General features: G+C 33.2%; 1 long non-coding RNA gene across 1 annotated transcript; it reads left to right on the forward strand.

The window, feature by feature from the left end:
- Positions 1-14,768: 14,768 nt before the first annotated feature.
- Positions 14,769-15,803, forward strand: LOC125851009 (uncharacterized). Its single transcript, XR_007444877.1, has 3 exons — positions 14,769-14,907; positions 15,036-15,097; positions 15,661-15,803. It is a non-coding gene; the product is annotated as an uncharacterized LOC125851009 (long non-coding RNA).
- Positions 15,804-18,487: the final 2,684 nt, after the last annotated feature.

Here is an 18,487-nt window from a genome sequence, read left to right on the forward strand (position 1 = left end):
TATATATCTAAAAATGCTTTCTTTGTTAGATTTTAACAGTAAAGTTCTACTTCAATACATTTGCTAATGTTCTCTATGCTTCCACATTTTCTATCCTAGTTCCTTGTTAAAAGACTATCATCTAAGCTTGTTTTGCTTTGAATTTTCTTTAAAAACTTTGTGCTACACAGTTGCTCTATCGTGATTTGATTTAGAATATGTTAGCTCCTCAAATTCTGTTCTTCCCTTTGTTCTGTGCATATGTTAAGTATCGAGGAATCAGTTGATCCATTCTAGATTCCTTCAAGAATGACGTATTTGGTTCATAAAATTGATAAAGTCTAAATATAGAAGTGATCTCATATTTTATGCATTAGTTCCCTGCTGAAGACCTTGACGTGAAGTTGCATGTTTCCTTTAGTTTAACATCATAGCTCATTGTAGCTTCACTTATGAAACTAAAAATCTGCTATTGATCGTTGGTATGCTTAAAACAAAATCTTAAGGTCTAGATGTAAATTCTTACCTTCCACTACAGTTCAAATCTAGTCCATGTCTTTCTTTAAGTTCCCTCGTATTTAGCTCGCATGGAATCCTTGCTGCTAATATGAAAATGGGGTTTAGTGTTAATTGGTTATTATGATCAAGTCATGACAAGTTATATTCATATTTTACTTCCTGTTTTAAGATAGTTGTAGAGTCTTTGACTAAGTGATGCAACTCGATTCTCAATTTTTTTTTTAGTTCTCTGTTTTAATTTTCAGAGTGAGCCAATGTTGTTCTACGTGACTTGTTAACATGATTATATGTATGTGTTTATTCGGTTTGAACATATATTGGAAATGTATGGCATAATCTGGTCAGGCCTATGTTATTTTTTTGCTTAAAATCTTGAGGGAATTGTTTTTTAAGTCCTCTGCTATTTGCGATTCAGCCGATATAAAATGTAATCTCATTACGATAGCTAAGTGATTTTCATTCTTTGGGTCAGCTGTATGGCTCTATTAGTTCAGAATATCTTTGAGAATTGGATTATTTACCTGTAGTATATACATGGCTAGAATCTTTCATTAATTGTTTTAAATGATAACCTTGTTCAAAATTACAAATTTCTCTTCTCTGTGAAGTCTATGTTTATTATGGTCTAGCTGTTAATTGGTTGGTTTGTTTGAACCTGGTGCCATTAATATTTCAATATATCCTCAATCAAATTTGCTTTGTACAATAGCATATCAAAGCATTTGTATCATTTGTTTGGTGGTAGTATTAGATTAATGAAATGATAGTTATTCACCTTCATCTCTTGCCATGTTGCATTTCGGTCTCTAAATTCATATGAAAAAGAATCACTCTTTATAACTACATCAATTTATTCAGTGGTATTGTTACATAATCTCACCTAAGTATTATTTAAATAAGGCTTAGTGTTGGCATCTCCACATAGTTAGAGTAGGTCACAAAATTAAAACGGTAGGTTTTAGTTTTTTTTTTAATTGGATGGGTCTAGCTTTTTCTAATTGAATGTTAAGAGAGTATATATATTATTTTTCAAACAAGTCATTTTATTTTTGAAAGTTATGTCTTGATTATAGATTTGTACGTATGACCACTAATACTTAATATCAACTTTTATGTTCTTCTTTACTTTTGGTCACAAGTGTTCTCATTCATAGAGTATGACCACATTAGTAGCTCGGGGATTATGAATATTTTTAAAATAGTGAACTATTCCTTTTTAATAATTTGTGTTACTGTTTACTTATCCAAAGCGAATGAATAGATAATTTTCGTGGATTTAGCGTTCCGTATTTGCAAAATCTATTTTGATTTCTTTGCTTCTTGCAATAACAAATCTAATGTTTTGTTTTCTTTTTTTTTCTCATGTACAACCGGAGAGCTGAAGTTTCTACTTTGGAACTCGTTATTGGCCTAAGATATTAGGCCAACATCAATTAAGATCATCGCGTTGCTTGGAGTCTTACAAATTAGGAGTCTAATATTTTCTTAGCCCTTTTTCGTTGTCCTAATTATGTTATTTTGGCTAACCTTTACTCACAAGTTTTGATATATTGCTTGTCTTTTATTTTGAAGTTTATTTACGTGAGCTAATATTATTTGTTTATGAATTTAGTTGAAACGTTTTTAGAACAAATGATACAAAAAAATATTTTCTTAAAAATGGGTTAGCATTTTTACCTATAACATTCTTTCAGGCCTTTTAAGTTGAAAAGAGGGGGCTTATAGTTTTAAAAGATTTCCAAATGAAGTTTCAAAAGGGTGAAGTAATTTTCATTTAGGAGTTTAAATAGAAAAAAATGAAATTCATGAGTTGGACTTCCAAATGAATTTAGGGATACATAAAGTCTAAAATAATATTCATTTAGGCTCACTCATCACTTAGGACCTCCAAATATTTTGAAACTAGTTTAAAAGCTAAAATAATTACCTTTAGAAATATATAAGGCTAAAATAATCACCCTTTTTAGAATATATATATTCTTTAGGAAAACATCCCTATATATTTTATCAACAAAAATAAAATATAATTGTAGAATAAGGCTCAATAGTTAGGCCTATTTTATACTCTTTACATCACTCATTTATAAAATATATTGACTATCTTACTTTTTGGATCAAACATTGCTAAAACTCTATTTTTATCCAAATTACATATTACATATTACTACATATTTACACTCCACTACTATCTTATTTTATTTCACGTCTTAATGAAATGACATATTTTCATAAATTCAACATTTATATATTTCTTAGGATAACCTTACTATGATACATCTATATTTTTAACATATAAAAATTAACATACTTTTAAGTACATCTATTTTTTATTTTATTTTTTACATAAAATACTACTATTAAATCTATTTTATAATATATATATATATATATATATATGTTGTACCTTGTATTACACTCCTTTGAAACTAACCAATTAACTTATCATTGATTTTTAAAGAAAAATAAGTAAACAAGTTCTCCAAATCATACTTTCCTAAATTGAGTTTAAGGACTATCTTCGGATAGGCTCTGAGGGGTGCTTAACACCTTCCCCTCAAGTAATCAAAACCCTTACTCAGAATCTCACTGGTTTCACAAATCAAAACAGAGTTTTCATTTGCATACATAAAAAATGGTTTTCCTAATATTTTCCTTAAAATTTAGGTGGCGACTCTAAAACAAAAAACAATTTTTCCAAAATCAGAATATCAGCCACATTATGTTGTGAACTGTTTCGGCCGGTTCGAAATAGGGTGCGACAGTCACATCTTAAGAACTTTCCCCATACTTGATTTCCTTTATATTTTACTGTTTTTATTTGATCTTGTGACAAAACCCCCATCGATATTTGACACTTTTGTGTCACCCCCTTTTATTTACTATGTTTTTACTCACTAATGTTTTTAGCTACGACTAATTAGAACTTGATTTTATTTTTCTATAAATTTTCAAAACCACTCCCTTGAGACATGACCCCAACCCTCGATTGGGTTACTATATTATCAATGATCGTAGTCGCTTGAATCGGAAGTTGTGTCGTTGGTCACGATAAGCATCAATGATCGTAAAAGATTTTTTGTTACTATAGTTGATGACTGTACTAGGATGTTGTGGATCTTTCTAATAAAAGCCAAGCGTGATGTTTGTGTTGTGTTGAAAATTTTCTTTACTTTAGTCAAGACTCAATTTAATTATGTTGTTAAATCCATTAGAACTGATAATAGTTCTAGGTTTATCAATGATGAGTGTCACCATCTATGTACCAGCAGATGAGTCCTAGATTTGGACTCATTTAAGGATTTATTTATATTGATTTAGTACCCTCAAATGCTTGTTTTGTGCCAATAACTGATGTAAACCCTTGATTCCCAGGTATATGGATTGAGAAACAAACCAAGGACACTAATATGTAAAAAACAGAACAAAGCGAGTAGAAAGAATGAAGAAAAACAAGCATGGCGATCACCAAAGTTATAGAACTTGAAGATGCTGAATGCCAAGGCTGAAAGGCGATGAAAATGACCAAAGGGCGGCTCACCAAGTGGTTTAGTGAGCCCGACTTACTTCGCCAAGTGGTTCTTCGCAGTACATTTTGGGCAACTATAAATACATTTTTGAACATTTAGTTTAGTATCTATCATACATCTATTTTTTATTATATCGAATATTCTTAGATTGAGATAAGGTTTCTCTAGTTTCTCTTTAGCTTTGAAGAATGAAGTTTTTCACTTTTGAGAAATTGGAAGTGGGTCTGTGAGATTCTTCGAACTGGAGCATTGTAAGGATGAAATTAATCTTACCCAATTGATGGAAACTCAATTTGGTAACAATTTTTTTTATCTTTTTATGATGTCTAGCTAAAACCTCAATTCTTGTGGTGTGATTATGTGATTATGGGCTGATTTAGTTTATGGGTATTGCTAATTGTTAGTTTAAATCCTATTTAGAAGTGAGTTCAATCATTAATTGTGGTTTAATTTAAGAATTGTAGTTGCAAATGCAGCTCTACCCTTGTGTTTTTGGCTTGCTCGAGAGAGAGGTTTTAAAACTAAGCTTATTGATTGATGGTCAGTAGGTATTGGGTTGACCTGGGTTCAGCTCGAGAGAGTGAACCCTAAACCCAATCCCACACATTCAGCTCGAGAGAGTGAATCGATTAAGGTGTGGGCTGCTCTTATTTTTCTTGGTTGTTGATGTTCGAGAGAAATCAACTTGATTCGGGGTAAGTTGTTCGGAGAAAATTTATCTCCTCTATAGCCTAGCTTACTTACTAATATTTAGCTATCTTCTAATAGTTGCAATTACTCATTTATCTATATTAGCCTATAATCGAATCACATCCTAAGAACCCGTCTCATTATTGTTATTTTGTTTTGTTTACCACTGTTCGTAGTTGATAATTTCAAAACCAAAACCCCTCATTTGACACTTGTGTCACCCCCTGATTTGAATGATTTTTTTAATCGGCAATTTCTATTTCTATGACTGATTTGAACATTTTCATATTAATCAGTTGAGTTTTATATTGATTAACGACCGTTGACGCTTAGAATTGGATGAAGTGTCTTTGAAATGTTATTAATCACCAACTTAGGCATTAGTCATCAAAGGACATATATCCATACCCCTCAGCAGAATGATATTGCTGAAAGAAAGCACAAGCATATACTTGAAGTGGCAAGAACAATCAGGTTTCAGGGTCACATTCCCAATCAGGTCATTGTATTCTTAGTGTTGTATACATTATCAACAGGTTACCTACACCTGTTTTACATGGTGAATCACCTTATGAGGTCTTTCACAAGAGGAAACCTTCTCTTCTACATATGAGAGTCACATGTTGCCTTTGTTTTGCCAAAAAACATGTACATCATTGATAAATTTCACCCTAGAAGTGTAGTTGTTATTCATATGGGTTAAACTGATCTCTTCTAGGGGTATGTTTTGTATAATTTGAAGGACATAAATTTTTTTTGAGCAGGGATGTAATATTCAGAGAGTCGTCCTTTCCTTTTGATGTTCCTAACTCCTCTACCTTGAAGCTCTTTCCTACCGCTACTCTTCCATCAGACTTTGCTCCTAGTTATGATGCAGGTTCAGTTGTCACAAGAGAGGCAGATGATTCCGCTGCAGTACAAACTGCACCTATAGTTCCTGCTCAAAGGAAGTCTCAAAGAACCACCCAACTATGGTTACAGGATTATGTAGCTTCAGCTCATCTCAGTCTTACCAAGCCTCTCTACTCTATAGATTGGTACATTGGCTATGATCATTTATTCAGGTCTTATCAGGCTTTTCTCTAATCTTTTGGGATGGATGTTGAACCATCCTTCTTTGAGGAAGCTTGTTAGGATCTTAGGTGGGTTGAGGCTATGCAGGTTGAGATCTCAGCCTTGAATGCTCGCCAAACCTGGAAGGTTGTTCCCTTGCCTCCTTACAAGAAGGATATTGGATGCAAGTGGATTTTCAAAATTAAGTATAAAGCATTTGGTGAGGTTTAGAGGTTTAAAACCAGACTTGTTGCAAAGGAGTTCAATTAGAGAGAAGGCTTAGACTAGCTATCAGGAAACTTTTTCTCCGATTGTATAAATGGTGACTATCAGAAGTGTGTTGGCCCTAGTTGAACAATGGCTTATCCATCAAATGGATGTCTTCAATGCTTTTCTTTAAGGTGACCTATTTAATGAGGTTTACATGACTCTTCCTATTGGCTTTCAACTTTCACAGGGATTTAATGTGTAGGGGGAGAAACTGTATGTAAGCTCACTAAATCCCTTAATGAATTGAAACAGGCTCCAAGACAATAGAATGTAAAGCTTACTGAAGCTCTTATTAGACTTGGATTTGTTCAAAGTCTCTTGGACTATTCACTTTTCATCAAAAGGACTGGTGCATCACTAGTGTTAATCCTTGTATATGTGGATGATATGATGATTAGTGGCAATGATCTTACACTTATTCAGAACACCAAAAAGATCCTTTAAGATGAAGGATTTGGGAGATCTCAGATACTTTCTAGGGATTCAATTTGCCAGGTCCCAAGAAGGCATTGTTATGCACCAAAGAAAATACACTTCGGAAATTATATATGAAGCTGACCTTTGTGCTGTAAAACCAGCTTCCACCCCTCTTGATCCTTATGTACAGTTGACAACCAGAGAATATGATGAAATAAATGGAAAAGGCAAGAATGATAAACTACTTGAAGATGCTATAATATATATATATATATATATATATATATATATATATATATATATAATATATTAGTTGGTGAACTGTTGTATCTAAATGTCACAAGACCACACATTGCATTTGTCACACAGACCTTGATCAAATTTCTTTACCATCCTAAACAGTCCCATATTAATGTCATACTCAAAGTTATGAAATATAAAAAGGGCAAGCAGGGCAAGGTGTCTTATCATCTAGCAAGAAAAACAGTCAGATAAATGTTTACTGCGATTCAAACTGAGGAGCATGTATACATACTAGAAGATCAGTTTCTGGATTTATGGTGAAGCTGGGAAAATCACTAATATTATGGAAGTCAAAGAAACAAGGAACAATATCTAGAAGCTCAATTGAAGCAAAATATAGGAGCATGGCTAGTGTTGTAGCTGAAGTTGTATAGATAGTAAGACTATTCAATGAACTTGGTGTTGATGTTCAACATATGTTACCATTCACAGTGATAGCAGGTCAACAACTCAAACTTTGGGCGATCTGCTGCTAGGAAAATGTGGTAAAGTTTGTGAGAGTAAAAATGATTGTGGTGGCTTATTTTGCCAGTTTTGTGTGGACATAAAGAAAGCTGATGGTTCAACATAAAAAGGACATGTAGCCTCTAATTTAAGTGTTGATGGTTTGTGCGTGTGTTTCTAATTATTATTATTAAGTATTGTCTTTGTAGTATGTCTTATATTCACTTCATCAACACTAAGAAGGTGGTTGAATTGACTTAAAAGTTGATCAAACCTATTTTTAAGTCAATTTTTGACTTCTGAAAGTGTTTGACAAATATAAAAAGTAACTTAAAATAAATAAAAAATGACTTAAAATAAGTTAGGAAGTGTTTGGCAAGATAAAAAATGATTTAAAATAACTTAAAATAAGTCAAAAACCAAAAGTAGGTCTCCCCCTACATTTTTTTTTTTTTGCTTAAAAGTCATTTCAGATTGATTTTTTATTTTTGACTTAAAAACTACTTTTTTAAGTCAAGCCAAACAGGCTCTAAGTTTGGTGTATATGTGTAAAGAAAAAGAACATGAAGAATAAAGGAGAAAATGACCAAAATAGTCCTTAATAAATGGGTAATGTTTTATCTTGGTCCTTAATGTATAACAAATGTGTTTATTTTGATCCTTAATATATTTCACTCGATTGAAATTATCCTTAATATATAACAAAATGTGTTCATTTTGTTTCTTCACCCTAAATCTAAAAGATTTTTCAAAAAAAAAAAGTGTTGAATTCAACTATGGACCTACGTGACTAACAAAATTCACCATTCTTGTCTTCTTTGTTAGCTCTAAAGAAAGAACTCAGAAAAAAAAAACTAACACCATTTCTCTCTTCTCCAGTAAAATTTACTTGCACACTTTGCATCCAATCAATTGTTTATAACTTAATATATTGCGCAATTAGTGAGAGAAGCTCCAACTTCTCACTAAAAACAATTCAAATTTCTGACCAAGTGCTATGTTCCACCATCAAGAAGAGCTTAATCCACCTGCCCCACATGATAACGAGAACTCTGCTACGGAGAACATTCAAAATTTCTCAGAGGGGTAGAAATCATCCTTTCAAAATGTCTTGATTGCCCCATATCCCATTCAAGACGGTAAAACCCACCAAAAATAAGATCACATAATAAATATGCAAGTTGTGAGGAGTAGCAATGGCAAGTTGTGACTTTCCTAAACAAAAAGAAACAATTCAACAAACGGGTCGCAAAGAACGTCGAGGACAACGAACCATGTATTAGCGTTAAATTATTTGAAGCCAGCACAGGTAAGTACCTCGAATCCAAGATTTTTAAATGCAAGAAAAACATTATACAGTCAAATACCTTGCTTAAATAGACTTTTAGGTATGAGAATACAATAGCTACTGAGACTTGATCTTAAACCCCTAATCCAACACCATCGGGGTCTTCTACGAACGACAATAGTGAGGTATTATTAGTGCAGCAAATAAAAAAGAAAATTAGCTTTTTCTAAGGAAAAGTACGGTTGAAAAGGCACAAACAACAACCTATAACTTATAAGGCTACTTTAGTCCCTAAAATAACCCTTATTTTAAACTTATTTTATAATCCTCTTACAACCGGCCACCTTCACTCACTTAGGAAATAGTTTGTCTAATACACCTCCTCATAACTTAGGCTACATGGATGCTTCCCTAACCACTCATGATAAAAGTTGTAAGAAAATTTAATCCTACTATTATAAATAAAATATCTCCTAATTCAACCCCTCTAAAGAATAAAGGTGTCCTTCCTGATAAGTCTTGTTTTGAAAGAAATAAATAGTCCTAATACTACAGCCTCAAAAGCTATTAACTTTTCCATTAATAAAGTAACTATCCCAATCAACTCTATAACGATAGACTTACCTATTAAACCATTTAATGTCAAGGACTCCATCTTTATCCCTACAGAGGCGATTCTTAAACCCGACCTTCGTGGCTCAAGTGGTGTCGGAAGAGATGCGACTTACCATGAATATGAACAACAATCATGTATTGTACCCCAACCACCACTAAATCTGCCTCCACAACTCCCATTCTGACACTATCCAACGTGGGAGATGCTGATGTTCAACTCATTAACTCGAGTACAGCTTCCGGAACAAAGTATTTACCACTTTTTTTCTCCCCTCAAATAGTTTAGGATGTCCCAGTCTCGCATGAGACTTTCCCAATCTACAACATTGTGGTCAACTTGAGTATCGAGAAGAGTCCACTAAAGACTCCAACAGTCAAGCCACTCGGATACTCCATCGAGCTCGCTCCCTTCCCCTCCTCAGCTAGAACCAAGCTTAGTGGAAAATGTGAATTTTCAGGAGGTAGAAGAAGCAATGGAACTCATGAGGGAAACAAGAACAGAGATATATATGAGTCTTAAAAGAAGTAAAAATAATGCCATTCAAGGAGAGATTCAAAAAAAAAATCATACTATTTGCCCATCAAATCCCTCAAAAAGCTCAATCGATATAAGAATTCCCTCAAACACGTAAATAAGAACTACATAATTGTGATGAACCCCACATTGAGGAGGGGAAATCGTAAGGAAGCAACACAACCCATGATTAATAAATCAATGAACATAATAATATGAAACTGGGGTGGATGTAATGGATCAGATTTTAGAATGAACTTTAGAGCACTCCTAGATTGGCACAAACCTCCCTTAGTGGCTCTTGTAGAAACAAAAATGCAAGACCATCAAAGCCTACTATATAGTTATATGTTTAATAGGATGATACAAGTCCGGGCAATTGGGAAATATGGTGGACTTGCAATCCTTTGGGATGAGGAGGTACTAGACTTGGATGAAATAGCGACCACAAACCAAGAGATTCATGCCATGATTAAAGTTTGTGCTACTAATATTAATTGGATTTTTAGTTGCTTTTATGCTAGTAAATATAAAATGCTAGAAAAATCCTATGGCAAAATCTGAAGTCTATTAAAAATAACTTTGAGGGGAAATGGTTAGTAGGAGGGGGGGGGGGGGGGGGGGGGNAGTTACTAGTGATAATCTTAGATATAGAGTCCATGTTAAAGTATAACTCTATCTCTAGATAGTTGTCTTGTATTAGGAGTATTACTCTCTATGCTCTGCACGACTTGTAAGTGTATAAATACACTATAATGTACTCTGTATTTCTTCATCAGCTAATACAAAAGCATTACGCTATACATTAGCCTCAGATTTATCATGGTATCAGAGCTTTAAGCTCTTCTTCCGCTATAATTCTTGACTACTAAAACTCTATTTTAGACGCCAAATAGCATTAGCCTCCAACACACTCTCAACCTCCTCACTTCACCATCTTATTGCTTCAGTCTCAATTAAACTCAAGCCCTCAAATTAGCTGATATGGAGGACTCAAATGTTGCAGCTTATCCAAGTCATGAGACTAACATATCTCATTCGGGATGAACCAAAAACAATTATCACTGAAGAAGACACTTCTAGCAGTGACAAAAACAGTGGCAAAACCAGTGATAAAGGCAGTGAAAATGATGATAGGGAGGAGAAGGACGTGTTTCTGAGAAGTTGGATCTTTGGTACACTATCAGAGGAAACCATGTACCTCATTGTAGGCTGCAATACTGCAAAAGAGATGTGGGAAACCTTGGAGGAAACTTACCTTCAAGCTACCAAGGACAAAAAATTCCAATTGAAGCAACAACTTCAAACTGTTAGGCTTGGAAACAAGTCTACAAATGAATTCTTGAAAGAATTCAAGGGCATATGTGATGGTTTAGCAGCCATACACAAGCTAATAGATGAGGATAGCAAGGTGATAAATTTTGCCAGAGGACTAGGTCCTAAGTATAAAACCTTTAGGACTGTCATGCTTGGCAAACCACCTTATCCAACTTTGAACCAACTGATCAATGCATTGAGAGGCTTTGATCTCAGGGAAGATGATGGAGAAAAATCACAACATGTTAACCATAACACAACCTTCACTGCTCAACAGGTAAATCAAAGCAGGCCCAACAACTATAGGGGTAGAGGAAAATCCTATTCAAAGCGAGGGAATATGAACTACAACTCAAGAGATAGGGGTTTTAGACCATCTGGACAAAGCACACATCAAGCTGCTCAAGGACAAGGCACTGAAAATCCCTCCAAGGAGAAGGAAAAAGTTGTTGCTTGCCAAATTTATGGTAGGAACAACCACACCGCACTTAAATGCTTCTACAGGTGAGATTTCTCATACCAAGCATCAAAGGACTTACCCCAAGCCTTAGCATCTGTTAATCTGAATGATCCTAACATTGGGGATGATGCAGTCTATGTGGACTCAGGAGTAAGTACTCACATGACAAATTCTTCAGGTAAGCTATCTAATCTAAAACCTTATAAAGGTACCGATAAGATTGTAGTGGGAAATAGAAGTGAACTTAATATCACTCACATAGGCAGTGGAAGTGTATCTGGTTTAAAACTAAATGAGGTCCTTGTTATTCCTGAACTTAAGAAGAAACTCTTGTTAGTAAGTAAGCTAGCTAAGGATAATTACTGTACAATTGAGTTTGACGAATCAAATTTTGATGTAAAGGACAAGGTAACAGGGAAGCAGCTAGCCAAGGGATCTAGAAGGGGATGTATCTATGCCTTGGAAGACAGCAATCTGCTAGCATTGGCAACAACACAGACATGAAGGAGTAGTTTAAGTTCTAGATTTAGTTCTAGTGATGTTTGACATGCCAGACTTGGGCATCCAAATCCTAAATTTTTAGAAGTTTTAAACAAAAATAAGTGTCTAAATATCACTTGTTGGAATAAAAATCCTACTGTTTGTGTTAGTTGTCAACTGGGAAAAGGTTGTAAATTGCCTTTTAATTTGAGAAATAAAACTGAGAAAGAACCATTGCTGAAAATACATTGTGATTTGTGGGGTTCTGCACCAGTTGAGTCTTCACAACACATGAAATTCTATGCATTGTTTTTGGATGATCATAGTAGATACACTTGGCTATATCCATTGAGAAGGAAATCAGATTTCTTTGAAGTGTTTGTTAAGTTCCAAAAAATGGTTGAAAAACAGTTTACTAAAAGCATTAAGGTATTCCAATGTGATGGAGGTGGTGAGTTCTCTAGCTCAAAGTTCATTAACCACTTGAAAAATTGTGGTATTGTTAGGCATATATCCTGTCCAAATACACCTGAGCAGAATGGTATTGCTGAAAGGAAACATAGGCATGTAGTAGAGACTGGTTTAACATTGTTGTTTCACGCTAAACTGCCTTTATTTATATAGACAAAAGCCTTCCTTACAACTGTGTTTATTATAAACAGGTTACCATCTTCAGTACTTAAGGACACACCTTTCCATAAACTCCAATTACAATAGCTTAAAGGTGTTTGGGTGTAGGTGTTTTCCCTACATCAAAGGAAGAAACAAGTTTTCACCAAAGACATATCCATGTGTCTTCATTAGATACAGTAGCCTTCACAAAGGATACAAATGCTATTATCCATCCACAAGAAGGGTCTTTATATCAAGACATGTTGTCTTTGATGAACTAACTCTTCTTTATGTGCAGGGAAACAACAATGAAAGTGATTCTACAGGTTCCCTTCATCTCGCCACATTCTCTGAATTTTTCCCAGAATCAAAGACCATAATTAATGACGTGCTAAGCTAGGAGTCTGACTCATCAGAGCATCTTCCTGCTGATATATTGCTAGATGAACTAGCACCTTAAGAACCTCAACAATATACCGAGGAACTGTCACCATTTACATCTCCCGCATCACTTGAGAACTCATCTAATGATTCTCCTAATGAGGCACAAGATGCTGCAATGATGCAAACACAACAATATGAGGATGAGCAGCAGCCCCAAGAATTCAGCATTGCAGATCGAAGGGGACTTCAATTTAAGGATGATCAATCTAAACTCTTTACTGATCAAGTCCAACTTCAATTACAGGCTACATCTCAACCATCGACATCAGAACATGTCATGATAACTAGGTCAAAAGCTAAAAACTTATCTCATAGTTCATTATCTGCAACTAGGAAAAACACTGCACTTAGTGAACCTATGTCCCTCAAAGAAGCACTTAGCATTCCACACTGGGTAGCAACTATGAAGGAGGAGTTGCAAGCACTATATGAAAATGAGACCTGGATTCTAGTTACCAGAACTACTAAGATGAATGTAGTAGGACCCAAATGGGTGTTTAAGACCAAAATGAAGTCAGATGTTTCAATTGAAAGACATAATGTGAGATTAGTTTCAAAGGGCTACTCACAGCTTGAAGGAGTAGATTTTGAAGAAACCTTTAGCCCTGTTGTGAAAGCAACTACTATAAGAGTTGTTCTATCTCTTGCAGTCACACAACATTGGTTTATTAGACAACTTGATGTTAAAAATGCATTCCTCCATGGGCATCTTGCAGAAGAAGTGTACATGAGTCAACCACCAGGATTTGTTGATCCAAACTATCCGAGCCATGTCTGCCAGTTGAAAAAGGCACGGTATGGTCTCAAACAGGCTCTAGGAGCCTGGTTTGAAAGGTTCAGCTTGTATCTGCTCCACATTGGATTCAAGTGCAGCAGAGCTGACTCATCTCTCACTACCAAAAAATGCTCATTTTTTGGCGGTTAACTTGTGGGAGTTTTTAAAAGTCCCACTAATAATTCATTTTGTGGCATTTTATTATAACCCCCACAATATAAATCTTTTTATGGTGGTTTTATTAAGGAGGTTAGAAAATCGCCACAATTTAATATTATTTATTGGGATTATCGAGCCCCAAAAATTTAGTAGATTAGTTACTTTTAGAAATTAATTTATATAATATAATATAATATAATATAATATAATATAATATATAGTATTTTTTTCAAATTATATAATATATAACATTTAATGTTGAAAGTTAATTTTATTATATATATACATACACACGAGACATCCTTCTCCTTCTTTTATTTTAACTTGATTGTGATTTTTTTATCCTCTATTTCTTTTATATATTAAGATACTCTTCGAATGTTTTTTTACTTAGTATGTGCAATTTCACTTAGACATTTATCTTATATAGTAATACTTTAATTTATATTATTTAGTGATTTTTGTTGTCTCATAACACAAAAATTTAAATTTTATAACTTTTAAAGCTAAGTCAATAGTAATATTTATATATATTTATTTGTATTTGTATTTTAACTTTATTTAAGATTTTATAATACTAGTTGAGGGTGAAACATTTTAATTAATAGTTATTACTTATCATTAAAAATTAAAAATAAAAGCTTGTTTTATGCACAAAATTCTTTTATCTTTCACTTAGAGCCAACTCAATCAAAATTTTAATACATCTCCCTCCAAAAATAAAAAAAAAACAAAACTAAAGACTATAATTCCCCCTAAAATCATTCAAACATAATCAAATAACCACCCCCTCCCACCCATTCCTAAATCCCACGTAAACAACACACAAATACCTTTTTTTTCTTTCTCCTTAACTCATTTCCTTTTCCCCTTAACCCATTAATTCCCACGTAAAACACACACCCTCCCCTCTCCTCTCTCCTTTTGTCTTTCACTCTTCTTTACTTCATTTTTTTACATGTAGTTTTGCTAATTATTTTTTTCATTGTAGGCTTTGCAAAGTGGAATAGAGGAAAAATAATTCATTATTTGAATACAAAGGTAATTTTGTGTTACGTGAGTTTGATGATTCATACTAGAATTTAAAACTCATATTATTATTTGATCATTTTATATTTTGCAAGTTGTTAAACTTACTGAATCAATGTTTTTTTTTTTACATATTTCAGATTTTGTTTGAATTCTCACTACATCGTAAAGTCGTCTATACCCAATCATTGATTGATTTATGGTAAATCATAATTTTATTTTTGTTTAGTTAAGAATCACGTAATCATTTTATTCTTGATTGGATCGACTATAACAAATTAAAGGACATTTTTTCATATTAGATTGTGATCGATATCAATATAACTTTAAAATTATGTATTTTCTTATTCAATACGATAAATTGTTGAAGTTATGATTACTTTTTGGTAAATGAAAGAAAAAACTAAGGTCAAAGAGGAAAGTCTAACTTATAAATCAAGAGAAGTGAGAAATACTTGAATCAACGTGTTAAATCGAATGAGCATCATTATATGATTTTGGAAAATATAAACTTAGTAAACTTATGTAGAAATAATCATGAAGTTGTTGTTATTCACTTTATTAGTGTGTATGAGAGAACATCAAAGTAAATTTCTTTCATCCATAATCTTATAATTATTTGTAAAATCAAAGCTTTATATGCTTTGCTTTTGAAATGAATTGAATTTTAATACTTTTTTTTATCAAGATGTACGAAGATATATGTGTATCAATATATGTTTATCTAATTATATATAATGTTTTCATTGTTTCAGCCTGATGCAGAGAGCTTATGTCACTTTGGATAAAAAGATTGGACGACAACAACATAAATCACCAAACAAATGCTACAAAATTTTTGTTATGTTTATTTGATGTGGATTTTAAAAAGATTTAACATTGTTATGTTAAAATTATTATACACAAGTTTGTATTACTTTTATTTGACATAAATTTGAATTTGTGAAACTTATTAATATAAACTTGCTTAGTGAAATTTAATTTGATTTAAATGTGTTATTTAGTAAAATTACTTATTATTCTGAAGAATTGATGTAAATCAAATTTAAAATTACTTATTATTTTGAAGGCTTGATGTAAATAAAGTTTCACATTTATTGTTAAAATAATAATTTTGTAAGACTCCACAAATCAAATTATAAATGTAAATTTTAATTTAAAGCCATGACAGTTTTAAATCCACACAAATTTAAGTTTAAAAATATTGAAATCATATTGTGAAGGTTCTAAACCGTCAAAAATTGATACTGGAAAACCTCCACAAATTTAAAAGTCATTTTGCGGGGGACGTCGTGGAGGTTTACTAAAACTGCTGCAAATATGCTCGTGGCAAGGGTAATTGTGGCATTTTTAAAAACTGTCACAATTTAATTTGTGAGATCCCTAAATCGCTATAAATTGACAAAATAACCCCCATAAATTGAGCATTTTTTTGTAGTGTCTGTTCACTCTTCATAGTCCAGCAGGAACAATACTACTGTTGTTATATGTAGATGACATAATTGTGACAGGCAACAACTCAAAGCAAATGGATGAAGTTGTGAAGAAATTGAGCATTGAATTTTCCATGAAGGACCTTGGACAACTAAGTTTCTTCCTAGGTGTTGAAGTTACCTATTTTCCAGATGGAATTCACTTGTCTCAAATTAAATATGCTACTGATTTGCTCAAGAAAGTGGACATGGAAGATGCAAAGAAAGTGCCTGCTCCCTTAGTACAGAAGCGTGGCTTACAGGAAGCTATTGGAACTCCAGTTGATTCCTCAGTATATAGGAGCATTGTAGGAAGCTTACAATACTTGACACTAACCAGACCAGATATAACTCATGCTGTGAACCTTGCAAGTCAGTTCATGCAGAATCCAAATTTTGTGCACCTATAAGCTGTAAAGAGAATACTCATATATGTAAAGGGAACTATTACTCATGGTTTGTGTATTACTTATCAGTCCTCACTCAGGTTGTATGGTTTCTCAAATGTTGACTGGGAAGGATGTGCAATAACAAGAAGATCCACCACTGGTTATATCATATATCTTGGTGCAAATTGTGTGTCCTGGTCCTCTCGAAAATAGAACACAATTGCAAGGTCAAGTGCAGAAGCTGAGTATAGAGCCTTAGCTGCTACAGCTGCTGAGCTCACATGGTTGACTTACATTTTGCAAGATATTGGAATATATATCAAGTCTGCTCCTACACTGTTTTGTGACAATATGAGTGCACTGTACATGACCACAAATCTAGTATTACATGCTAGAACCAAACATGTAGAATTGGATTATCATTTTGTTAGAGAAAAAGTAGCTCAAGGGCAGTTAATCACTCAATTTGTTCGATCCAGAGATCAAGTAGCGGACACTCACACGAAGGCACTGGAAAAGGACAAATTCCTGTTCTTCAGAGACAAGCTAAGAGTAGTAAACTCACCTCCAATTAGCTTGAGGGGAAGTGTTAAAGATCGAGATAAGATCAATTAGATATAATTATTAGTTACTAGTGATAATCTTAGATATAGAGTCCATGTTAAAGTATAACTCTATCTCTAGATAGTTGTCTTGTATTAGGAGTATTACTCTCTATGCTCTGCACGACTTGTAAGTGTATAAATACACTATGATGTACTCTGTATTTCTTCATCAGCTAATACAAAAGCATTACGCTATACACTAGCCTCCGATTTATCAATTAGTATGGCCGAAAAAAAAGGTAGCAAACCTCTAAATAACTCTAGAGTTAACGACTTTTGGGATACCCTAAAACACTGTGAACTAATCAATATATTAGTAGTAATTATAAAATCGTACATTTAAAAGTTGTTATACTATTAGAGGCAACGTCTCTTATAAAGTGACCAAATTAATGAATTTTCTCTTATATTTAGATCTAATGTCTATAAAATTTGATATACATGTTATATTTATCAAACAAGCATGTACATCAACAACATAGTTAATAATGTATATGTATCAAGTGGGATATAATATTATGACATATTTGTACCTCAGAAAATCAAAATTAATAAAAATAGAAATAAGCCTGTCAAATGGGCAGAATGACCCAGTTTTCGATCCAGTAAAACCGACACATTAAGGAATCGACACTGGTACGACAAGATCGACACACAATCCAGTTAGTCAAATGTATTGGACTAATCTAGAGTTTTTAGGCTCAGACGGGTAAGACCGAACAGTAAGGGACCGATACCCAGTCCACCGATTCACCGGCCCAGTTAAACTTTATTTTTAAATGCACATGCGGATCATTGGGTCACTTTCTTAAAAGTGGCCCAAAATTCTCTTTGTTTAAAATATAATAATTCAATAGTTTACATTTTTATCGATAAATACTTGTTACGTTTCATTATTTTTCCTACAACAATTTTCTAATTTTCTCTCAATTTCTCAATTCTCTCTTAATGTAATAGCAAACTTATATTATATTTTGCAATTAACAATATCAAGTGGAAGTTTTCAACTTTCAACATTTCATCAATTTTATAATTTTTTCTTTATCTCCGGCAATTTGGTATTTTCACTCCTTCTCTTACTTTTATTTAGTATATTAATTTTTGAATATTTAATTATATTATTTTT

Source organism: Solanum stenotomum, unplaced genomic scaffold (genome assembly GCF_019186545.1).
Source record: "Solanum stenotomum isolate F172 unplaced genomic scaffold, ASM1918654v1 scaffold21511, whole genome shotgun sequence".
Classification (NCBI taxonomy): Eukaryota; Viridiplantae; Streptophyta; class Magnoliopsida; order Solanales; family Solanaceae; genus Solanum; species Solanum stenotomum.